This window comes from Dysidea avara, chromosome 1, assembly GCF_963678975.1.
Source record: "Dysidea avara chromosome 1, odDysAvar1.4, whole genome shotgun sequence".
NCBI lineage: Eukaryota > Metazoa > Porifera > Demospongiae > Dictyoceratida > Dysideidae > Dysidea > Dysidea avara.
The window spans coordinates 39106083-39133470 of NC_089272.1; the positions used below are offsets into that span (position 1 = coordinate 39106083).

Below are 27388 nucleotides of genomic sequence, written 5' to 3' on the forward strand. Positions count from 1 at the left end.
AATCAATTAAACACATCCTGATTAGCTAACAGATCAAAACATTACCCGACCCAAACCTGATGTCATGAGCTATTGTGTGGTTTTTACTAGCGAATACTGCATTTACACAACAATAATATTTTATGTTATCATCTTTGCAACTGTTCTCATCATGTGATGCTGTGGATAATCTTTAGAACAGTGAGACACTAACAGATCACTCACTCAATAATGTGTTAGTATAACTTTGTAATTGTTCATTAGAAGATAAAGACCCAGTAGCTACAGATTACAATTAGTATTTGTTATGGCATTCAGGAAGTTAGTAGATGTTACAATAATATACACAGATCATGTGTTCATAAGATCTTTTTAACTGTGCAGCCTCAACACCTCCTTGACCTAGCCAATAAAACAGCATACCCTTGATCATGGTTGTAAATATATATATATATATATAGCATACTAAGCACCTAGCTGTATATTACCACATAATCAACTGTCTGTAAACTATAGCTAAATTACTGCAGATAATGAAATAACTTACAATACACTCCACATCAGTTTTGCTTATTGTAGCTAGTGATATGTTATATTCAAATATTCAACCCACTTCAATCCATCAGGAGCTAGCTACTTATATGATTATGATTTTTCACAATGGTTTCTGCAATTTAGCTATATACACCACCATAGGTGGTGGGTTAGAAATTGGTATATCAACAGAGAAATACCACTGAACAGGTCACACAGAGTACTTAGCCTAAATGAGGGGATCCGTGCCACTCATAATGAAATAAATAAATAAATAAATGTAAAATCATCTGGGCAACCATACAATGGTGTCAATGCTTGTTGTGTTTCAGCTGGCCAGTGGCGGGTCAAAGTACCAGTGTATTCTCAGAGTCTCTAGAAATCCACTCATGAAAAGCAGCCCCAAGCAAATGCTGTGGTATAAATGTGTAGTGTATATTTAATTTAATGTACATAATATCTAAGTACCTCACAGATGCAAGTTACAGAATGAAAATATTCTGCTCCAGTACTGAGGTCTGACCTGTAGCATGACTGGGTGTAGTTTGTGCCCATATGCCCTATTTTCGCAGGCCCTGTCACAATTATAAAATCATCTGGGCAACTGTGCAATGGTGTCAATGCTTGTTGTGTTTCAGCTGGCCAGTGGTACAGTAGGTCAAGTACCATGCAGTGTATTCTCAGAGACTGGTACATGGCACAATCTCTAGAAATCCACTCATGAAAAGTGACCCCAAGCAAATGCTGTGGTATAAATGTGTAGAGTACATTAATGTACATAATATCTAAGTACCTCACAGGGTGGCTACACCACTGACTTAATGAATGTTAGTACACTAAACTGGTAAGGAAACTAAACACAAGTTGCCACACAACATGTACAAAAATTATATAATACAGTATGGTATGCTAAACATTTGACACATAACTTATTTCTTTATGTGACCAATTTTTTGAAACTTGTTGATCTATGCAAATTTATTAAAATTCATTATGACAGTAAACAAACAGTGGTACAACCGTACAAGAGAGTGCTACTTTGAAACATGGCAACCAGTACTAACCACAGATGCTATAGTCTAGCTGCTTACATAGTTTGAGGCTATAAAGTGCGCTTAATTATAATTATGTGATAGTCAAGATCACTAGACTGAATTAGTTCAAGACATCAAAAGAAACAATACACCATACTACCCTAATTACAGAAGTGTAAGAAATGATTGGAATTTAAATAAATTCATGAGTAATGGAACTTCTACTGTGAACTAATTTCTACTGCAAATTTATATCTCTACTAGTTCATAAAAATTATACTGGTAGCCACTATCACTTTATTGTATTGCATGTAGTGACTCCTGCATATTATGCTTGTACTTTGAAGCCATATAGGCACTGCTTTATAACAAGTTCTAATTCACAATCAATGTTTTCTTTCTACCTTGGATTATGATACAGCTACCCTACTGTGTCTAAGCCAGTCATCAACTACTTCCTCGTGTTAGCTGGCTAATATATGTTAACACTTTTTTGTACATAAAAACTGACTTTTATGAATAACTGTTAGATCCATTATAAGGTAACGGTGCCAGAATTTGATTACCTTCATTTGATCTACAGTATAATAAGAAACTATAAACTCACTATGAGTTATTATTGTTCATGATCTAAAGTGTCCTTGTAAGCAACATGTTAGCTGATTTGAATTCAAAAGTGTTCTTCCATTCCTCCAGCTCTTGCAGAACTTGCTGTTCTAAAGAACAATACCCTGTACAATAGTCACTGCTGAAGTTTCTTAGTTTACTAGAGTGGTATATCCACAGTATATGGAACAGTTAATTGTTAGGAATTTTAGTAGCTTTTCAGTAAACTTGCATTCACTGATGTTTACTGAGAGTTTAAAATTTAGTAAAACAATTATGTTCCATATACTTAAAGTTACTGACATTTTACTATCAGTATAACTGGATACAACTACAGTAAAGCAGCTTAACAAATTAGTAAACTAAGAACCTTCAAGCAGTGAGTTGAACATCAAACTTTATGCTTACCTTCAACTAAACTGTAGTTATATTACCATACTTCATGTCCTTCACTTTTACTGGTGTACACTACACAAATCACATCATTGAGTGATGTGTAACAATTGTTCTTAATAATTATTACCCATAACATCATATGTGACCGGATTTGTGAAAAGGGGTCTTCCACACACATCCAATTCTATGCATTTGGAAGACCATAACATTGCGTTCAAGAAACATATAAGCCTGAACTTTTCTCCATTTACTACGCTATGTTGGTGCTCACTACTGACCAAATTTGAAGCCAGTAGCTGTTTCCAATCTGAAGTTATGAACATCAAAATTGGTAATGTGGTTGTGTGTGGAAGACCCCTTCCGCAAATCTGGTTACATATAAAGGTAGCTACATCAGATGAATCATTTCACCATTAATTACCAAATAGACTAGTGATTAGCCCACAGTCACAAGATCACTAGTGTGTTATGTGTACACAAATGAATAAGTCAACATGTGGTATGAGTGATTGTATAGTCTGTTAACTTATTATGAGTTTAATAGTTCCTAGAAGGAAATGATTTCATTGTATCATTTAAGGATTTTGTACTAGTGGATGTTGTTGTTTGCTCTTTATTATGCTATCATAAACACTTTTATTCGTTCCAGGTAATGACAATTATCACCTATATTATGAATTTACACAATGTTAACAATGTGGTAATCACTAACACTGATGTAATGTGAGCTCCATTAACAGATGCCTTTAATTAGACTTTGCTATAACAATATAATACTCTTTCTTGTTTGTCTAATAACAGGAACATTTCTAAAAGTCCATTTGGTTCTACTTGGGGTACTTAGAGATAATGAGTTACTCTCTAGAATTCCTATGGATATAATTACATGAAAATAACAAGGAGAAAACATCCTGACCACCTGGTAGACTCCTGTAAGCGTTCGAGCGTAAATCGGATGGCTGCAGGTTCGAGGCTACCTAGGTCCAGTCATGGATTTTTTCTCCTTTCTCCAACTTTTCAAACACACCTTAAGTAGCTAAAGTCTTTGAGCAGGCTGTAGGACCAGGTGCCCTACAGACCTTCAGCACTTGTGCTGTAAAGCATTAATAAATAAATAAATAAAATAAAATAAATAAAAACTGCAATGACTAGCATTCGCTAAGTCACATGTTGAAAAGTTTGTTATAGTAAAAGTACCATAAAAGTGTAATGAATGCTGCAAAATACATAACATTTTCTGTGATAAGTTTGACTATTGACTATTAGCTTGTTATCATGGCTACCTGGTATCCAGTGAATCCCCTCAGTATATACCATAACATTACACTAAGAAGTATGGTCACTTACACTTTATTTGATGCTACATATTGTCAGTGCAACATGTAAAACTTGGTAACATGTTTTCCATTGTTTAAGAGACATGTACAGAATGGAAACAGATGATTTACTGGTATTTAAAGTAAACATTGAGAAGTAACTAGCCAATCAAACTAATTTAAAATTATTTTATTTTGTTGTTGTGTGTATTTCAGTTGCACTTGAAAAGACTTGCTTTAGCCATACACCCTGTATGGGTACTGGTATTGGAATGTCTTATGACATCATACAATTGTGTTGTAATGTTTGAGCAGTTATCATTACATCATTACATCCTGTACTTCTGTGCCTATAAAATACTTCAAGTCTGTTTAACTAACAGTTCTAGTATCATTTTGCTGTTGTGAGAATGATAAGATTAATATTTCTACTGGTATTGCTTATTTGGAATGTTGATGGAGTTAAAGGAGTTAAAGATGATGTTAGTGGTTCAGGTAGTGATGAGGATGAAATTCCTTGTTGTAATATTGAAACTATAATATTTTTTATAGGGGTGCATTCAATTGATGATGTACTGAATAATGTCACTACTAGTAACACCATTATCAATATATCAACTGATGCTGTGTTGTCTTCAATTGTGACAATTGAAGGTCTCAACAATATTACAATCATTGGACAAGGAAATCCCACTGTGAACTGTAACGATATTGGATCAGTAAAGTTTATATCCTGTAATAATATCACTACTGAAGGTGTCAATTGGAAGAGGTGTGGATCTACCAAACTATCAGCTTACTCCGGAGTGAAGTTTTACAATTCATCCAACATATTTATTAAAGATTCCTCTTTCTACAACTCAACTGGACAAGCTGTTGTACTGTCAAACATGTTAGGAAATGTGTACATTAACAATTGTCAGTTCACACATAACAAATACCACAAAGGTCATGGAGCAGCTATTTACTATACATCTAGTCCTGAACAGAGTGCTCAGGTACAGTTGGTAATTAACAATTGTAATTTCACTTCTAATGGACCAGCTGAAAGTGTTGTTTACATTGATAATTCAAATAATAAAGTTAATGGCCATATTTCTTTACTACAAAATTCTACATTTACCCAAAACCAAGGAGTACCCATTTACATTTCACACACCAGTCTAATTCTCAATAACAGTGTATCATTCAAGGATAATAAAGCCACTGTTGGTGGAGGTATTTATAGCAGTAACTCTATTATCAAATTTGATGACAAGTGTACTGTGAGCTTCTATAATAATTTAGTTAACACTAATGGTGGAGCCATCTATCAAGAAGCTAATTCCAAGATGATCTTCACAATGAATGCAATAGCAAAGTTTACAAGGAACTCAGCAGGCTCAGAAACAGCTGTACTGTCAAGAGGTTCAGGTGGAGCAGTATTTTCTAAAGACTCACTTATCATATTTCAAGATCAGTCAATAGTAACATTTAATGATAATCATGTTGTGGGAGGACAGGCCGTGGGAGGAGCAATGTATGCTGAAGGATCAATTATCTACACCAAGGGCAGCTCAACAGTGACATTTAGTAATAATAATGCTGAATATGGAGGAGGAGCAGTATATATACTTAATGATTCTCCCATCACATTTCATGGCAGCTCAACAGTGACATTTAGTAATAATAATGCTGAATATTATGGAGGAGCAGTATATACACGTAATTATTCTCCCATCACATTTCAAGGCAGCTCAACAGTGACATTTAGTAATAATAATGCTGAATATGATGGAGGAGCAGTATATATACTTAATGATTCTCCCATCACATTTCATGGCAGCTCAACAGTGACATTTATTAATAATAATGCTGAATATTATGGAGGAGCAGTATATACACATAATTATTCTCCCATCACATTTCATGGCAGCTCAATAGTGACATTTAGTAATAATAATGCTGAATATTATGGAGGAGCAGTATATACACGTAATTATTCTCCCATCACATTTCATGGCAGCTCAATAGTGACATTTAGTAATAATAATGCTGAATATTATCATGGAGGAGCAGTATATACATTTAATTCTCCCATCACATTTAATGTTGGCTCAACAGTGACATTTATTAACAATCATGCAAGTGACGGAGGAGCAGTATATGCATATAATTCTCCCATCACATTTCAAGGAAATTCAACAGTGATATTTAGCAGAAGTCATGCCACTAATGGAGGAGCTATAGGACTACAATCAAACAATAATTTTAGACATTATGATATTTCTTTTATATCATTCACCGAATACTGTGCAGTAAAATTTATTAACAATAGTGCCACAAATAAAGGAGGAGCATTATGGTGGTATACTGAATCATTATTATTGAAAAATGCCAACTTTAGTGGGAACTCAACAGTGATATTTTCCAACAACACTGCAAAGCAAGGTGGAGCAGTTTGCTTTGAAGGTAAATATCAACAAGAAATATTTCAAAGCAGTACCAATGTGACGTTCATTCATAACGAAGCCATTGAAGGAGGAGCTGTATATTTATCTTCTTTTTCTGATATCATATTTACAGATATTGCTATTGTTCACTTTTGCAATAATACAGCTTCACTTAGTGGAGGTGCCATTTCATCACTTAATAACTATTATATCTGGTTTACAGGAGGATCCACAACATATTTTAACAACAACCTAGCCAGGCAACATGGTGGAGCTATATCTTCTGTTATCAATACTAGGATAACATTCAGTGAAACTTGTTCTGTAGCGTTCACAAGCAATACAGCAATGCAACAAGGTGGAGCTATATATTTACTGGACAAGAGTTCTATAATATTTCTAGAAAGTTCTAATGTAACTTATAATGCTAATACAGCATTACAAGGTGCAGTTGTATACCTTTCTACATGGTCAAGTCTAACAATCAAAGATGATGTTGTTGTTGACATTTGCAACAATACAGCTTCACTTAGTGGAGGTGCCATTTCTTCACTTGATAACTCTAATATCTTGTTTACAGGAGGATCCACAATATATTTTAACAACAACCTAGCCAGGCAATATGGTGGAGCTGTATATGCACATGATAATACCAGTGTCAGCTTTGAAGGAAACACCACAGTTGTGCTTTATCACAATATGGCAGAAAGTGGTGGTGGAGCATTATATATTTATGGCCATTGTAATGTTACAATAAGACAACACTCTGAAGTTATGTTTGATAAAAATAGTGCTATGCAGTATGGTGGAGCAATGTATTGTGATCATCACTCTGATGTTACACTAGAAGGAAACATTCTAGTGACATTTACCAGTAATACTGCTGAAAATGGTGGAGCTGTTTGTGTCTCACAGTCTGTCGTGAAATTTGCAAATAATTGTGTGGTGATGTTGAATGATAACAGAGCTATAGGGAAAGGAGGAGCTATGCATATTAGTGATGACGTCAAAGCAATATTCAATCAGGGTTCTTCTATTAAATTTGATCACAATATGGCTAATCAATATGGTGGAGCTTTATACAGTGAAGTAAATCATGAAGGGCTCAGTAAGCTAAGACTGAATACTGCAGGAATTATCTTTACCAACAACAGAGCACTAATCGGAGACTCTGTTTACCTAGATATACCAACATCTTGTGATGAGGTTTGCTTGAACAGGACCATTGTTGGTGTTAACAAAGAAACTTTAGAAAATGGTTCTCTTGCTGGACACATTTACACTCCTCCTAGTAAACTAGTATTAGGTGACCCGGCTGTGTGTATTGATGATGACAATGTCATTAATTGTGGGACATATTATATAAACAACATAATGCTTGGTCAAGAAATTATCATTGATGCCTGTGTACGGGACTATTATGATCAACCTGCTGTTGAAACACAATTTATGGTGGATAGTAATGATGAAGATCACACCATTAATGGATCAAATAGTGTGTTAATATCATGTGATAATGGGTTACAAGGAATCAATGTAGAAGGATCTAAAATTTCTAATACAGCAAACTTTACAATGAGTCTTACTTTCAATGCTGGTAGTCAATCTGGGTTGAAAACAATTTCAATAGAACTGATAATTGAACTATCACCCTGTCACCCTGGTTTCTATTATGATAGCACAACAAAAAAATGTGTATGCTACTATGATGATGATATCATAACTTGTTCTGATATTACATCACATATCAGGAGAGGTTATTGGTTTGGAGTAGTCAATGATAAATCAACAGTGACAGTTTGTTCAAACAATTACTGTGACTTTACTTGTTGTGAAGCCACTAATGGATTTTATGAACTCTCACCAGTGAGAATGAATCAGTGTAGTTCACACAGATCTGGTACTGCTTGTGGTAGTTGTGAAGAAGGCTATACTCTCTCATTTGATTCTGTAGAATGTGTAAGTGGTGACAAATGTACAACTGGACAGACAGTAATGGTAGTCACATTATCAGTGATATACTGGATAGTCATAGTTGTACTAGTGTTCATCATGACATACTATCATGTTGGGATTGGTTATTTGTATGCTATTACATACTATTACAGTATGCTGGATATTTTACTGAGCCAAAATTTATACCAATCAAAAGTATTGTTTACAACTGTTACCACTTTGTCCAGTCTTGTGAAAATCACTCCACAATTTCTAGGACAACTTTGCTTAGTAAAGAACATGAGTGGAATTGACCAACAATTCATTCATTATACACATCCACTAGCTGTCTCAGTTATAATAGTAATAATCTGTCAATCAGCAAAAATATCTCATAAATTTTCATCATTCATTAGTAGAGGAATTATCCGCACTGTTTGTTTCCTCCTGCTGTTGTCTTACACTTCTGTGGCCACAACTTCATTACTTTTGTTGAGATTACTGACATTTGATAATGTGGATAAGGTTTACACTTACCTATCACCTGAAATAGAGTACTGTCGTGGTCGTCATCTACCATATTTTATTGTAGCAGTGTTATGTACACTAGTGATTGTGATTGGTCTACCACTTGTGCTCCTCCTAGAACCATTCCTTAACAAGAAGATCACTTTTACCAGAATAAAGCCATTACTGGATCAGTTTCAAGGATGTTACAAAGACAAGTATCGTTGCTTTGCAGCTTATTACATGATTTGTCGACTTGTTATTATTGTGATAATCATTGCAATTCCATCCAACAATGATCTCTCCCAGTTTTTGCTGATCTTTTCTAGTGGTGTTTTGGCTGTAGTGGTGATAGTATTAAAACCTTATCAACACAAGATCCTGAACATCTTTGATGGGTTGATTTTACAATTAGTGGTCCTGGCTACACTGATACCACTTGCTGACAATGTTAATCAACAATTATCAACAGCTACTATTATCACTGTAATGACTCTACCATTGATCTTCTTCATTGCTCTGGAACTGATAGTACACAAAGAGACCATCAAGACTATTACTACAAAGATAACTGCACATTTTAAGACTGATCATGAGCCAGTTTCTACCTGCAATGATAATAATGAGGTACCGATGGGTGATATTGGAATAATCATTGATGATAATATGAGGAAGAATGCTACTATCTGTGAAATGTAAGTATACACTATGGCTATAGTTGTCAATGTCAGCTATTCATGATCACACAAATTTAACTTTACTTATAATGTATACAATTACATCATCTACAGTGATGTAATGTAGCTGATCTGGTTGGCTTAAATGTTAAGAATTTATTTTTGGAGACATCAAGTTATACGTTAGTATTGAATTCTCGGTATTAATTTTTATGACATTCCCAGTAATTACATCAGCAGTAGTTAAACATTACTTTTGTTAACCAAACTTGTCAATAATACTCAGATTACCCTTAAGAACTTTCTTTTGTAAAATGTACAGTAATCATGTAGTGTTCTGTACTATATAATTGTTTTATCAAGTACTGTATTATAACTACATCACACATGATCATGAGGTAGTATGTGTTTATTGTTTATAATGTTACTATATGGCTTACCTATATGTTACAATTATACTATAAACAATAGTAGTCAGTTTCCAGTGTGTATTATGTTGTTGTTTATATGTAACAGTCCTTCAAACACAAGTGATGATTTTACTCACTACCGGGATTCTTTCCTGGAGGTGATGGATCAGATAAAAGACTGATGTATACAGTGTGATCAATAACAATGACACTAATAATCATGCATACACACTTTGCATATTTAGTAGCTACTTTGAACTATGTTATCTTGTACACTGAGTTTGTAGAAATAGAACTATTAGATTTTGCTTTGATTACTGTATGTATATACTTATACAGCATTCTGTAAGTCAGATCATCATTTCGTGGTTGACAGTTCATATGCAATGTTGGGTTTTCAAAGAAAGGGAATTTCTGATGCTATAGAAATTGATTCAGAAGTATACTGATAATAAAAATACACTACGTTGACAAATTTAACTGAGTTCTCTGGACTTGTAGGACTCTAACCTGAGGTAAAAAACAACAGTTAGAACCATACTGATACCACACATACAAGCTTACCTGTCTTCACTGAGCCCTTTTATGAACAAAAAAAACACTTTCCCCTTTCTTAAACAGCACTGAACACTTTTTAATCCTAAAAAATAAAATACTCTATGACATTTATCTCTCACAAACCAAGAGAAACACCCATTTTTTGTTAGGCATCTGCCATTGCTACAAGTGAATTACCAACAGCCCACAATGCTGGGTTAGTTATACCTATTTGGTATTAGAGTTACCTGATGAGCACTCACAGCGAAACATGCATGTCGTAACAAAGTACCAACTGTGCAGTGGACAATTGACACTGTCAGCAAACTCTATTCACTTTGAGAACTATTTCTCTTCCCTACCCCTATATATACTCACTACACACACATGTAGAATATCAGACACAGCACCAAATACTCCCTAGGCCTCTGTTCTCTTTTCCCCACACATGCACACACTATACACACACGCACACAATGTAGAATGACAGACACAGAGTGGGATATCTCCTCCTGTGAGGAATCATACTATGACATCATAATGGAAAGCCTGCCCCAAGATTACCAATACTCTGACATAGATATGGAAGACATGCTAAAAATAAGCCCCATCCCCCAGGCAATCTAGAGAACTCAACCACCACCACCAACACGGACACAACAGAAGACAACACAGAAGCTAATTATAACGTAAAAGGCAACACAGAAACTAACACTGATAATCAGGAAAACACCACAGAAGCTAATCAGGAGAAAACAACACAGAAGCTGACACAGAAGACAACATGGAACATACTGCAACAAGCCAGTAGAGACTGCCCCCAATAACAAGTATGCATCTCTGTGAATGCTAGGGACCTGTGAGAAGGTTAAATGCAAATACGTTTGACTATACTACCATAACAGTAACATTATTACTGGTGATGACAGGGTTAAAAGACACCATTATCAATATTAAGTGCCAGTGAACAATTTATTTATAGGTTACACTTTTAGTTACACCTATAAATGTCAAATGAAGTAAAAATTGACAAATTTAACTGATTCTACAAAATAGCAAACCTTTTCTCTCATTAACATTTCCTCATTGTACTAACATAGTACATTAAATAAAACTTCTAGAGTTCCAAAATGTTGTTTAGCCAGTTATATCATTGCAAAAACTTGCTAACCAGTCACCAGGAAATTAACATTATAATAATCAATCTATTATATTTAAGAATAGTGTTAAAACCTGGGTGGGCCTGGTACCCTACAGTTCATCAGACACCCACCCCAGCCTAGTCTTGCATAGCCAGAACACTACTTTTTCTTTTGTGCATGGGCGAGAAACTACACATAAAAAAAAGAAAAGGTAGTGGTCTGGCTAGCAAGACTAACCCCAGCCCATATAGATTGAGAGTCCAATGTACAGCATGGTTACCTTGTGGTCTACCAAACTCGCTAGATTGGGTGTTGTTGTTTTTTATTTCTCTGTGCCCCCCACCTTTGGATCTGCCACTGCACAAAATCTAATTGTTGTAGTAGCAAAGTAGCTAATTAATTACTGGAATTCACTGCACAATCTAACTGTTGATTCTCCCTATATAAAATTCAATATGCTGCTGGACAGACTCTACAGTTTATTTGATTTTGTGTAATGTATTAGTACTTAGCTCTGCTAAATGGAGTAATTTATTTAGGATGTAGAGGTGCAAGCCTTTATCCAGTACACTCTAAGTAGTCAAAGTGTGGTAGACAAGTATAATCTCCCTTTAGATTAGGTTGATCTGCATTAGCAATTATTTTTCCTAAGGGAGCATGCCCTCAGACTCTAACAATACAGAGATTACAACTATGTTGGTGTGTATTGGATAAGTAGACAGCTAGTAAGCAACTAACAGCTGTCCAGGATATAATAGCAATGGTATTTTTAATACAGGTAAGAAGATGAACAACTTACCAATGCAGCTGCAGGGTCTGAGGGTGCAACCCCCAGAAGTTGTAGGATAATTTACAAGTGATGCTACAAGTGACTTGAAAGTCAAGTAATAGTTAAACAGGGTTTGGGGGGAAACAGCCTGGAGGGCCAGGGTGTAGTCTCCAGTCCTCCCTCCCTCTTGGTAGCCCTGCACAACATAACTAGAGCTGCAGTATTATAGTTTGAATTCAAAGTTAAATTTCAAGGGGTCTAGGAAGCACCCTCCAGAAGTTGTAGGATATATTTTCTATTAGCCTAAATTGATGCTAATATCATTATACAAGATGAAATCACAGCCAGTGTGATATTACTGAATCAGGGGCGGATCTAGGATTTGTAAAAGGGGGGGGCTAACTCAAGGTTGGGTAGAGGTGTACAAAGCTTGCATGCTGGAACTAGGGGGGGTCTAGGGGCATGCCCCCCCAGGAAAATTTTGAAAATAGATGCTAAAATACTGCAATTTGGAGACATTTCCACATAAAATTCATAATATTTTCTGCCTGCAGATATTTTATATACTGCCTTTAGATTATAGGTATGGCTCTGTAAAGCATTTTGCGAATGGAAAAGTTTGGTAGGTACAAACAACCAAGTACATGATGCACCCCTCTCACAATTGCACAATACTGAATAGGTGCATGTTAGAATTATTAAGAATGTTGAAAGTGGAAAATTTTGAAATTTGAACAATACAAGATTGAATCTGAGAGCATTTTCAATGGAAATTGTGCACTTGAAGTAAGTATTGCCATACATATTAACTACACTAGTAGATGAAAGAAGCCCTTTAAACAGACCAATGCACTTCATTGTATATATAGGTGCTGGCAGATTTGGAAAAATTCCATAACAGAACCAACTACATGTTTCCAGTGAATGTTCTATTAGAGTAGTTAGCTGACTGCTCTATTAGAGTATCTCGATCTTGTACACCTCCAATGCTGATCTGGGTCCTTGTTACATAAACTTTAGCATAAATCCACTGATAATACCTTGGAAAGATGTTTATAAGGTAATTTTATGAGTATTTGTATTATTAGTGATCATATAATTATGCTAAGACAAAATTTCATTATAATACTCAGCATATTGATCAAGTAAAGCCTAAATATGAAGGGGGGGGGGGCTTCAGCCCCCAAAGCCCCCCCCCCCCCCCCCCTGGATCCGCCCCTGTGAATCTACGTATGTTGCAACTACTTTCAAAGAGTTTTCTTTTATTTTCACCAGGGAGGGAAACTTAAAGTTGCATGGAATTTCTGATTCATACCATAAGTTATTGTATGGCATCTCAGTCCTTTGGAAAGTTGGAATTTAAGGTGTACTTTCATCATAATATTTTGACAAACATCATTATCAGGATTACTTATATACGTACCGTATGTTCAAATACAATACAAGTAGAGTTAAATGTATCTTATACAGTGGCAGTGTGTGATCTGTCACATTTATAGTTTGATCTAGAAAAGGCTCAACCCAAGTATAAAGTTTGTAGCTAAAACTGATATTATTGTTATCTTTATAATTAAGAGAAGTTCTCTGAGTAGCAGCATTTCAAGATAACTTTTATATTACTGTACAGCATTTCAGCTAGCCTGATACGCGGCGCGTATATACGTATCAAGCCTCGTCTTTTTTAACGAGAGGAGATGGATACGCGAACGTCTATATCGTTCGTCTAACGGCGTATCTGTCGTAATGGTACCACCCCTTTAGACGAAGGCTCGTATCGTGCGACGTCTGTAGTCGTGTAGTGCTACACTTCATAGATCGCCAAATAAGGTTATAACGATTATTGCTAATTTTAGCATAGAGGTCAACTGATGGTACAACACTATACACTATTAAAACATTCTTTAAATGTTAAGTAAGTTCAATCTTTCCTTCATCGCGGACTCGCGAAGGTGGCTGCATGCTGTTGTCCACAGCAAAAATAGCTATACGTGCATCAAAATAATTATTATGGCTTGTTCAGTTAGGCAACCCTTACTCATTGCCTGCAATGGTTGAGGAGCATTTAAATACAGCAACAACATAATGATCTTTCATTACCTAACCCTAGAGTTGAGCTCAATCCTTAGTTGCTAATTTCCACTGTTGCAGATAGCATAGCATAATAGTTTCACCTGCAAAATTATGTATGTCAAATCATACAAAATATGTGCATTATCTTCATCGAGGGGTCACCAACTGCTTCGAAATGTCGTACACCTTCAGTAAAATCCTGCCTGAAATACGAAATCTTATGTTGTTATCGTGATTCTGATTCTATACTCGTTCTGGTACCGTAGCTTACACTCAACTCCTCCTGCACAAAAGTAAGAATGAAATCCGATGTTCCGCTCCGCTTCGGATTTGTATAATCAAGTTGTGGAAGCCGCACAAAACCAGGAGCTGTGGGAAAGAAGCCGCACAAAACCAGGAGAGAATGAAATCCGATGTTCCGCTCCGTTTCGGATTTATATTAAGCGAGTTGTGGAAGCCAAACAAAACCAGGAGAGAATCCATGCAAACTGTTCAAAAGTATATCGATAAAACTGATCCGATGTTCCGCTCCGTTTCGAATTTGTATTAAGCGAGTTGTGGAAGCCAAACAAAACCAGGAGCTGTGGGAAAGAAGCCACACAAAACCTGGAGAATCCATGCAGACTGCTCCTGCACAAACGTAAGAATGAAATCCGATGTTCCGCTCCGCCTCCGATTTGTATTAAGCGAGTTGTGGAAGGCAAACAAAACCAGGAGCTGTGAGAAAGAAGCCATACAAAACCAGGAGAGAATCAAATTAAGAATGAAATCCGATGTTCCGCTCCGTTTCGGATTTGTATTAAGCGAGTTGTGGAAGCCAAACAAAACCAGGAGTTGTGGGAAAGAAGCCAACAAACCAGGAGAGAATCCAACAAACCAGGAGAGAATCCATGCAAACTGTTCAAAAGTAAGAATAAAATCCGATGTTCCGCTCCTTTTCGGATTTATATTAGGAGAGTTGTGGAAGCCAAACAAAACCAGGAGCTGTGGGAAAGAAGCCAAACAAAACCAGGGGAATCCATGCAAACTGCTCCTGCACAAAAGTGAGAATGAAATCCGATGTACCGCTCCGCTTCGGATTTACTTAACAAACTACAAACTTAGCAAAACTTCATAAACTTAGCAACACACCAACTACAAAAGCAACTTAAACATACGCTGAGATGCTCCTGGTTTTGTGGGGTTTCGCACGGGATTTCCTCTGAATGATTGGCCTTGTTTCCTGGTTTATAGGGCTTCAGCTGCGAGTTGCTCCTGGTTTTGTAGGGTTTCATTTAATAGTTCAGTATGCCTAGGCTTTACTCCTGGTTTTATATGGCTTCGCGATTCTTCTCAATTTCGTGAGGCTTTGCTCTTACATGCCTGCTGAACTTTTGTTTCTTTCTCCCACTATTTTTTGGTGATTTCAGAACTTATCACTCTACACCAACCTGTAATTTAAAATCAGATTTTGCAGTCCTCGTTCGATTTTGTGAAATATTTTGAAACCCGTAAAATCTTGAGAAATTTGTTCAAGATTTTGAAATCCGTACCGCTTTTTCGTGAGTTAGTGACCCCTCGATCTTCATGCATACCGTCTTGTCCAATGTCCATTATTCATGTATTGTACTATACGTATATTAGGCAATGGACCAGTGTGCAGTTGCTGACACTGAGCATAGAAGAAATGGAGCACAATACGTAACATGCTATAGAAGGATGACCCTGTGAAAATGAACTTCATCACAACTGAGACATGATCTGGGTCAAACTTTACCTGTAGCAGGGTGATGGATTTCTTAGATGGACTGCATGCCCTTGCCACCACCCCAGTACTGGCTAGAATTACCAGTTACTGAACTAAATCACTTGAGGGTGCCACATTTAAGGCGACTCTTGGAGTAGGCCAGTTCAACATTAGATATTATCAGATGACAAATTGATGACTGATAACCCCATAAGCACATCACAGGTAGTTATTTACGCCTGCTTTATCATATGAAAAACAACATATAACACTCCAAATTTGTGCATACCTAATCCAAGATTTTCAGCAAACACAAATTCCCTTGACGATGATCATAGCTCTATCAATGCTGCATAGGCACCATTTAAGTGTAGTAATATACAGTGGACCAATGGTGAAACCAACATAGAACATACAGTGTAACATTCCAGATTTACCTGAAGGAAGCCATTCAAGATTGTGGTCGACTGTTTACTTCTTCCGCTTTGTCATTACTGGATGCCATTGTAAAGCCTCCTTCACTGGGAAAGAAATATTTCAACTTACACATGTATTTATTATTTATTTATTTATTAATGCTTTACAGCACAAGTGCTGAAGGTCTGTAGGACACCTGGTCCTACAGCCTGCTCAAAGTATGTATGTCTATATATTAAATGTATGATAATTGATCCACGCTGTCCCATGCCAATACACGGCAGTTGTAACTTGTTTTCTCATCCGGCACCACAATCACCAGCGGCTGCCGTGTAGTATCTTGTACATGTATATCGTTCCCCGAAGCTACACAATCACTGCTGTGATATCTCATGACACAAACTGTTTTTACTGGATACGTAGAACTCACGTTCATTGCTAGACTTTCAAAATCTTCCGCTGTTATCTAGTGATCAGGTAACTAAGAACTTTAAACTTTGACTGCTATAAAGTTCTTAGTTACCTGACTACTGACAATACCATTGTCAGAGTCTACCGGAATTCTAACTGTCTTTACAGATCTAGAGTTCCTCTTTTGTCTTCAATTTACTCTCTGTACCAATATAAAATAATATAAATAAGTTTATTTGCATATAAACTAACTTTTGATATTTTATTTCCATAAGTAGAAACTACGAGGACTTGTATGCCTCCAGTCTCCTGGATGAGTTCACCAATGTGATCACAAAGACACCATCTAAACTGAAATCTCGACAGTCATTCTCCAAAGATACTGAATATACCTTGGGTCTGTAACCATTTAATCAGGTAGAGTCGATGCCGCTGAACCATATTATTCAAATGGTGTTGTACATTAAAGTAGACCTTACTTATAATATAGTTAAACAACTCTAAGAACACACAAGCATCGGGAAAAAGTTTGTAAACATAGACAATTAAGTAAGTTACCATATCACAAACAATTAGTCCACAGACATATTTCCAGTAATAGCAATAAGGTGTGGTATGTGTACACAGGTTGGTATAACAGTATCTACATTTTTGTGTAATTGTCTATTACAATTTTTGACCAAATTGTTGATAATAGTCGATCTACGCATGCAACAGTGAAGTTCACTTTTCACCATGAATGGATAGCCACACCAATACTCTACATACATTTTTGCACCACAGCCATGCCTCTGGTTTGATCAGGTTGCCTTTCACCAGTGGATTTCTAGAGACATGTGCCAGCCACTGGGAATGCTCTGGCACCTTGTAATGCCACTGGCCAGCTGAAACACTATAGAGAGACATGAACAACCTTGTATAGTGGTCCAGGTATTTTCTACATACATTTCTTTAATTTTCAGTTATACAGATGGTTAGGCCTATGCTGTATATTTCTTTTCGTTTAAGCCAGTTTTGAGACCTGAAAGACCCATAACTTGACCTAATTCATCCCTACCCCTTCCTTTTCAATTTTATAAACAGCGTCTTGCCCTCCTTCCAGGCCCCCACCTCCCTCCCCTTTTGGTGCTTGCCTGATACAGCCAACCTCTGTTTAAAAACTATCCAAAATGGTGGGAAGCTTAGCTGCTGGCTACTTGAACAGTGGTGGCTTTGGAAGGTGAAGAATTGGTGTAAAACATGTGAAAATTTGGTACACATAGCTTCAACCATTGGGCTATACAACACACTAAATACTTAAAACTAGCATTTCTCGATGCATTTGAAAAGGCAATAAGACCCCCTTTCCTAGATTGGGTCACATATAGGTCCTTGTAACCATGGCCACTATACATAGGTGACTGCTTAATCTGGAAGACCTTTGAACAATATGATTATGTTGAATCAGCACTAAAACATCAGAATAATGAATTTCACACAAAGTACAGAAGATTCTATACAAATGGTGGAAACAATAGGTTCTAATAATACACAAAACATACACTTAACATCTTATGACTTTGTACCTGTCATTGGTGATGTTTGTCCAGTTAACCAAGATCATAATATTGTTGATTTGTCCCTATGGCTACCACTAGAATATGGCTAATTGTTCATGACCAAACTGATGACATTGCAATATTGTGACAATTCATAGCATATATTCTTTTAATAGTACACATTTTGTGGATAGCTAAAGTTTAATTGCTTTTCTTAAAGGTTGGCATGGTTAGGATTGAGCCAATTATGCTTTGAAAATAGCCTATTATGCTACTGCTCAAAAACCCAGCTTATTATCAGCCTTTCCTGACTGCTGTATTAGAGTAAGCGACTGCTATATTAGAGTATCTCAATCTTACTTCTGAATAATCAGCAAAGAAACAATTTAAATGACAGTATTGCACATTTTCTTGGTGTGAATTGCGTAGTAATGTGTAGTGTGCCACATTCGCATACTGACAACAGTTTCATCAATTTTGCTACTTGTTCACTATACTTTGTAATTTGTGGTTTGCCTTCTTATCATATTATGTGTTTACTCTATTTCAAGTTTAGTTATACAATACATACAGTGTATTAAAATTAAGGTGATCTTCACACTATATTTGGAAATCTTATTCCAAATCTTTTTATTTTTGACTTACAAATAATTAATACAAAACATAATTATCATGTCGCTATGTAGATTTAAAAATATAAACATGATCACTTTATTAGCACAGCTGGTCATGAGTCAGTTTATTGGGTTACACATTATCATTTGTCATACTGTATAGCCTAAATATTTTTTGAGAGGCGAAGTTTTCGAGGTTAAGTAATGTCGCTAAAAAAAAAATTTTCGTGGATTTGCAAACACTCCCATAATTTATTAGACTATAATGGAGGTTTAAATATTTCAAAGATAAAACTTTTGCTGATACCCCATGCAAAAACCACATAATCAGTGAAAACTTTCCCCCTTGAAATATTTAAGCTATACAGTATGACACTGCCAGTGGGTAACCATTGACAAGTTGTTTAACTGATTACTTGTAGTTTGATTCTTTTTCCAATGTGAAAGTAAATAATTTACACTGTACATTATGGTGATTGGTGTTTATGTTAGTTCTGATTACAGATTGATAGGGTATTAAAATTTGCATGCGATGGTAGTGTATATACTATCCACATGAACCTGTGGATTAGTGTTGTAGGTTAACGTGGACCTTGTTTAAGTTTTATAGATTGATAAACAGCTCCAAGAATTCGCAAACCATTGGACAGCAATTTGCAAACATGGACAAATAAGAAGTGACATATTAAAGGGTTACTTAAACAATGATAAAACTATTATACTAAGAATTGTCACAGACTATCACACAAAAATTTAGATACTGTTATGCCTACCTGTGTATACATACTATGCCTCATTGGTAGAGTTTGACAATGATGTTTCCATAAATATTTGAGACACTTGATATACATTGGTTAATGCAGTGTAGCTGTACACATAGAACTAGTTATAGACTTGGTCTATAGCTTCATTGATTTATATACCACAGATGTTTCCTAGTTGAAAAACAGTTTAATAGGTATGGCATGTTTCCACTATCAAGGACTATACAGTATAAGTGACCAGATTTGAGAAAAGGAGTCGTCCGCGCACAACCAATTATATGAATTTAGAAAACCATATCTTAGTGATAAAGAAAGATGTAAACCTGATATGTGCTCCATTCACTAAACTATGTTGGCACTCACTACTGACTAAATTTCAAGCCAATAGCATTTCTAATCTGAAGTTATGAGTTGTCAAATTTGATATATTGGTTGTGTGTGGAAGACCCCTTTTCACAAATCCAGTCACATATATCTACACAGCAGAACTATTTAATACGTACTATAAGTCAACAACAAGATTATGTGCATTTGTTTATAAAGTCAATAGGTAGAACATGTTTCTACAAAAGCATGTGCTTTTAGCTTTTAAGAAAGTATAACTTGAACACATACACAAACACACACAGCAGGCATGTGTGCAAACATGTACAAAGAACAATTAGGAAGATCTGATACTTTTCACTAAAACAGACAGCTCTCAGGCATAACCTTAATCACAGTGCCTATTATTATAGCTCTAATTGTAAGCAACAAACTTCTTGTACAGTATACAATATTAATTTTACATTGCAAACAGCTGAGCTTTTTAATTATTACCTACAATGACCTCAACAATGCAGTTAATGTTATTTTTGGTCATTAGGTGAAGGATTTTGTTTGTTGTTTTCTTTTACAATTATTTGTAGCTAACTGATTATTGTAACTTACAAGCAAACTAAAATGTCTTTGGCTCAATCATTGTGGGATAGCATTCAAAGATAAAAACCATTGCTGGTGAGAAGTCGATGTTTAAGTAAAGGTTAAACGCAGAGAAAATCTCAGATCCCACTTGTTGTGGCTCCTTTGGCGCATGCTTAGACCGCATGCTGCTGGGGATCAAGTCACCACTGGGTCTGGGATTTTTTCTGCATTCTTCAACATTTTAGTTACATGTTTCAGGCTCCCTGTATTCACAGGCTTTAGCCTTCTCACAGGTCCCTAGTGGGATAGCATTCACAGATAAACATAACAAATTTTTCGAATACTTGACTAACAAAGATTGTAGCATTGTTAAGTTAAAAACATTCTGTGATGCCATTGCTTGCTCATTTTCACTTCTCTCATAAACACATTTATTGGTTCCAAGTAATGATTTATCACCTACACTATTGGACACATGCTATGTTAACAATGCAATGTTCACTAACACTGTCAACTGGATTCATTCATGTAAAGAAGATTAAGCAGGTAGCTAATTAAGATGGACACGCCCACCGTGGACACCAATATGAAGCTTGCTAGCTGGGAACAGTATGTCAGCTTATTTGTATTTATATGTAAATGTATTGTAAAGAGCATTGTATGTATGTGTTTTAATGTTATATTTTGACTTTACCTGGCTTACTATAGGCTCTGACTGGCTTGGCTTGGCTGTCTTCCTTTATCTGGTTCACCTGGCTTGCACACTCCCACAGTATTTTGTATCTCCTGCAAGTCGTGTATGCATATAGTGTGTCACCCATCACTGTGCCATTGCTACACCACTGATGAACTGCATTTAGCTACTGATGACCTCTAGTTGATGTTGATACTGTGATGTATTTTGGCTACATACCTGAATAATTTTTATCTGTTGATGTTGCCAAAAATGTATTGCTGCATACAATACTGCAATAAAATGTATAGTTCTCTCCTGTATGTTTTGTATGCATATACTGTGTACACATCACTGTGCCATTGCCACACCAGTGATGTACCAGCACTTAGCTACTGATGGCCTCTAGTTACGATACCACTATTGTGTTATACGTATTTGTCACTATTGTGACATACTGAATTAATTTGGGATCACAGTAATTTTGATCATGCCTACTAACCTCACCAGGGGGTTGTCGCGTTGGTGTATGTACTTGGTTGTATGTGACACAGTCCTAGATAAATAAATAAAATAAATAATTATTAGTTGATGAAAGTAAGTATTGGTTGTTAAAGAAGATTATACAGCCCTGTGCTAAGAATATGAGGTTGGTTATCACTACTAAAATGGCCAAAGGAAGTTGGAAATGCCAGTGTCAAAAAAGCAATAGTGGAAGTATATAACATTTTTAAAATGTAACTGGATTTGCAAAAAGGGGTCTTCCACACACATCCAAAGCTATGAACTTGGAAAACCATATCTTATAGTGATATTAACCTCCATCTATTCAGTTGTGTTGGCACTAAAAACTGACCAAATTCCAAGTCAATAGCATTTTCCAATCTGAAGTTATGAGTCATCAAAGTTTATATATTGCAGTTGTGTCTGGAAGATCTCTTTTTACAAATCTGGTCACAAATATGTACGTCATTTGTAAAAGTTAAATATCAATAGACAATAATATAAAACCTCGCAATATAAAGTGAATGGATAGAATGTTTGAGTTTAATGTGCCTAATAATAAGAAAGAATTTCATGTATGTGTATGTACAATTGTCTGTTGTGTAGCTTAAAATTCTACAGGGCAACTTACATTGAATTATTATCAAATTGTTTAAAGGGATACACAAAAAGCATATGCCTGTACATCCCTTTAAACAATTTGATAATAATGTAAGTTTCCCTGTAGAGATTTCAGCTACATAACTTGTTATGTAGCTGAACATTTTATCAGGGTAATATCTCCCAAATCTGTAGCTGAACATTCCATGGGGTATTAATTTTTGTAACATGGCTGAAATTCCTACAGGTAAGTTGTTTACAGCTGAACATGATGTATTCTACAGGGTGATTCATTTGCAACTGATCATGAATATTTTACAGGGTAATTGCTAGTATTTGCACATTCTAAAAGCTAGTATGTTACAACACAGGTTAGGTAAAATTTACAGGATAGTTTTCACATATACATAGTACACAAGGTGATGTATATTTGCTTGCTACTGACTACTGGTGACGATAGGGAACAAAAGTTGAGAAATTGTTACGTATGTGCATATATAATCACTCTTTAGTGGTACATTATACAGTAATGAGGTATTACTTTCCAGGAGCCCAATATATTTAGCAATTATAAATAATTATTACTTGTAGCTGTAGGCTGGTAGCTTGTATTTAGAAGGTTGGACTTACCTTGTAGCTTGTAACGACCAAACATAGCAATGTAATATTGATACTAGCTACAGCCCTCAGAGTAATGTGTAATATGTAACTCATAGTAACTGTATCTTGCATTGGAGTACTAATGTGTAAAATGTAACAAGTTACATTTTTAGAGTAATGACACAAACTGTGCATATACAATGCCAATTAGTAACACAAAAGAGAGAAAGAGAGAGAAACAAAACTCCAAGAAAACAACCCTGTAGAGAATTCAGAGCTTATATGTGCTGATGTTGCAAAAGGAGCACGATATATACACGACAATAAAATGTGTATTGGTGCATTATTATGTGATGAGCTCTAAATGTGATATGCATAAAATGTGCTTCAATGAGGTATGATGTGTAGAAGATGATAGTTCACTTTTGTTATTTCATAAAACATGTACGAACTATCATCACCTATGCACCACATACACCACAGGAGTGCATGCAATGTACAACACATTTAGAGCATATCACAGAACACAAATACACTTTTTATATTGTAAGTTCTAATAATAGTCCAGTTACTTTAAACCTCAAGTCCATGTAGGCAGTCATACTAACTGTTCAGTAGTTTATTGCATAATCACTTTCACGCTGTTTATGATGCTGGTTTTCCATACTGAGTTAAAGTACTGGTAAACTTAAGAGTTTGAATAGCTCTTAAAATAATTATAGTAGTAATGAACTCAGTAACCATTTTGTGAGCTCTCTCTGCATTAGGTGACAATTAATGAAATCAGGCCAGGGTGACAAGAAACAGAGCATTTAATTTACCATTCTAATACCATACCTGTTTCACTGCCCATACCAAAGTCTCAATAGTAGCAGTGAAATTTATCCCGTATTTCACTGGTAGCAGTGAAAAAGTTGTAATTGCAATTTCATTGGCTAGAATTTATGTTAACAATGTAGCACCAATTAGTGTTGACGCGTGTTTAGCACATAGTGACAAATTGCATACATGGCAACGCTAATGCACAGCATGCATATATGCAGCGGGTATGGTATTAACTGGGAATAGCATGGGTAGCAGTGAAATTTGGGATAAATACCACGAGTGTTGTATTGGAAAAAGTAAATTTGAGATAAATACCACGAGTGTTGTATTGGAAATGGTAAATTTCCAATACAACACTCGTGGTATTTATCCCAAATTACACTGCTACCCATGCTATTACTAGTACTAATAGGATTAGTTGACACTCTATACTACCACCTGTTAACATAACCGGGCACAGTCCAGGCAACTATTTCTTCTCCACAAGGACTTGTGGCTGCAAAGGCTTTCCACAATTGTTAAAACACAACTATATCCCTAGTGTTATGCTCCTTTGTGCCTTGTGGAACTTATGAGCTCCTGACATAACAAATCACCTTGTAGAATGTTCACCTATACTGCATGCACATGTATTTGTGCATGATATTAATGCAACACTAAGTTCAGTGAAATCAATGAAAGTGGTCAATCAATAAAATATAAAACTAATATAGCATCTGTAAATTGAGACACAAGTCCTGTATGAGACTTATAAGGAAGTAGCTGGGACGTTACAAAATCATTGATTCTCAGCAACTGAAATAGCTAACTAATTTCTACACTAACAATACAAAAAGTATTTGTCAAGTCCCTCACAGGCTGCTGAAGACTTCACCTCTGACCCAGCATACTACATGAGCAATTAGTACCTGAACATAATATTATAGTACTGTACATTATGTGTGTACTTACTATTGTTTCAATGGTAGAGTTTGACAATGACATTTCCATAAATATTTGTGGCACTTGTTGTGGCTCCTTTGGCACATGCCTAGATTGCATGCTGCTGGGGATCAAGTCACCACTGGGTCTGGGATTTTTTCTGCATTCTTCAACATTTTAGTTACATGTTTATGACTCCCTGTATTCACAGGTTTTAGGCCTTCACACAGGTCCCTAGTGGGATAGCATTCACAGATAAACATCACAAATTTTGCGAATACTTGACTAACAAAGCTTGTAGCATTGTTAATTAAAGTTTAAACATTCTGTGATATCATTGTTTGTTCATTTTCACTTCTCTCATAAACACATTTATTGGTTCCAAGTAATGATTTATCACCTACAGTATGGGACATATGCTATGTTAACAATGCAGTGTTCACTAACACTGTCAGCTGTATGATAGCATGGAAAATAATATGGTTCATCCACTTAAATTTGAAGTCCATTATACAGTAGATACTTAAAGACTGAGGGTTGTCAATCAAATTGCTTTATGCATGGCAGGATTTAATTTTCTGTACAGTATTAATTAATTCTAAGTGATCTTTATAAACGTTTGTAATACCTCTTGCATGATGACTGCTGTAGAGTAGAGAAATTGCCTGCTGGTTGCTGCAGAATGGAATCTGTCAGAGTTCTGTTAGGGAAATCTGGTACAAAATTTACTTAATTCATACTTCATATTAGATATGGTGCCATTAAAATTACCAATCATATCACGCTCAAAAAATCTCAAAAGTAAAATCAATAGAGAATGTATTGTGGAAGCCATAAAGTGCTCAATAGTAAATATGCTGACTGAATAGACAAGCAAGAGATGGTCATATCCAAAAGCTGATCAAGGGAGGTGTCCATCCAGGTTATTAGCTTGCCATGTAAAGAAGCACAGAAGGTCATAGTATAAAGCCATAGATCTACAATATATTAAAGTTACCCCTGTACTTTTAACACTGAAATATTGGCTCCGTTAGAAGTGTTTAAAAACACCACATTTTGAAAGATTTTCTAACTGCACTTATAAATTTGAGATACATTCAATCAATTTAAACAAAAACAAAGATTCTGAATGTATTTGTATGGTTTCCTGACCAGGTAGAAAGGGCTTATAACCTGTCATATATGTAAAAAGTTTCAAGGCAGAAAAGTTTTGTAGATGAGCAACTATGGCAAGATTTAGAGGAAAACTTTTGTAGCTAGGCAGTTACTAAAATTAATTATTAGCATAATTGCTGGATCTGGAGGAAACATTCTTGGTGAAAGGTGATCTACGAAATATACGATGAAATTTTTACATATATGGTAGTTTAAAAGTGTCAGAAGCATGCCCTAGCCCCTTAGGCAATGACTTTGATGTGGCACCTTATCTCAAATGATTTAGTATACCTTACTCAACTTCCACAGAAAATTTGGTGCTTTTATCACAAAGTGAATGATTTCATCAAAATTTGTTGCCTAGCCGCTCTACTAATTGGCTTAATTTTATTGTTTAGCAAGCAGCAGCAGCAGGAACCCACATGTGTACAACAGCATAAAATTATGCAATGTGTCCCAATTTTGGAAAAGCATCCTTTTCTGCACATTGGTCATTTTTCTCTTTTTAGCTAAAATGAAACACTTGGTATTTACGTATGTAGCTATCTTGTGTTAAAATTTGAGTTTGATATCTTGAAGCTTTCCAGAGATATGACCAATTTACTGTCTAACACTTTACAAAATAACTTTTTATAGTAATGCACTGAGTTCAGTGAATGATTAAGTGTGACAAATGGTGATGATTCACTTTGTTGACAATTATTTCCATTCCCAACATCTAAAGTATATACTGATGCATGGTAACCACAACAACCGTTGTCTATGCACTACACCTAAGTATGAATTTCTACCATCAATGCATATGGAGCACATGTGATCATAGTTTGTAATTCAGCCAGTATAATTATACACCCATATACAGTCCATACATATTTAATGGTAGTAAATATGACAGAATAAATGTGACCCAGTCTGGGAAAACCAGTCTAACCACCTATTTTAAAGTATCGAGAAATGCCCATTTTAAGTAATTGATATATTGTAGCTTGCCAATGGCTGACGCTATGTGTACAAAATTTTCACATGTTTCACACCAATTCCTTACCTTCAAGAGCGTCCATTGCTGGACAAATTTTGTTGCCTCAGACAGATGAATATCATTAGCATAGCTCCTTCACTTAAATTTTTATGATAGATTGCATAGCATTTTAGTAAGGCTTCTTTTGTAGACATTCCCCATAACATTTACTGTACCAGGAGCTCAAAAGTGTTACAAGGCACAAGGGAACATATATATGTAGCTGCATTTTATCTTTTGTGAAATGCCTTTGCAGCACAGGCCCACATATATACCCTTATAGAGACAGCAGTGCATGTGTCTGGTGATGTTCACAAGAGTTAGCAGTTAATAAGCAGCCATATAGGGTGTTAACACTGTTCTGGAATTTAAAGA

The 27388-nt window shown here is 35.8% G+C and overlaps 2 long non-coding RNA genes across 2 annotated transcripts; both read right to left on the bottom strand.

Annotated features, from left to right (window-relative positions):
- Positions 1-2065: 2065 nt before the first annotated feature.
- Positions 2066-18636, bottom strand: LOC136250143 (uncharacterized). The gene is made up of 4 exons (XR_010698445.1): positions 18464-18636; positions 17688-17790; positions 2562-2621; positions 2066-2263 (listed from the first exon to the last, which is right to left on the bottom strand). It is a non-coding gene; the product is annotated as an uncharacterized lncRNA (long non-coding RNA).
- On the bottom strand, positions 17002-17358 carry LOC136251750 (uncharacterized). Its single transcript, XR_010699188.1, has 3 exons — positions 17291-17358; positions 17151-17244; positions 17002-17100 (listed from the first exon to the last, which is right to left on the bottom strand). It is a non-coding gene; the product is annotated as an uncharacterized lncRNA (long non-coding RNA).
- Positions 18637-27388: the final 8752 nt, after the last annotated feature.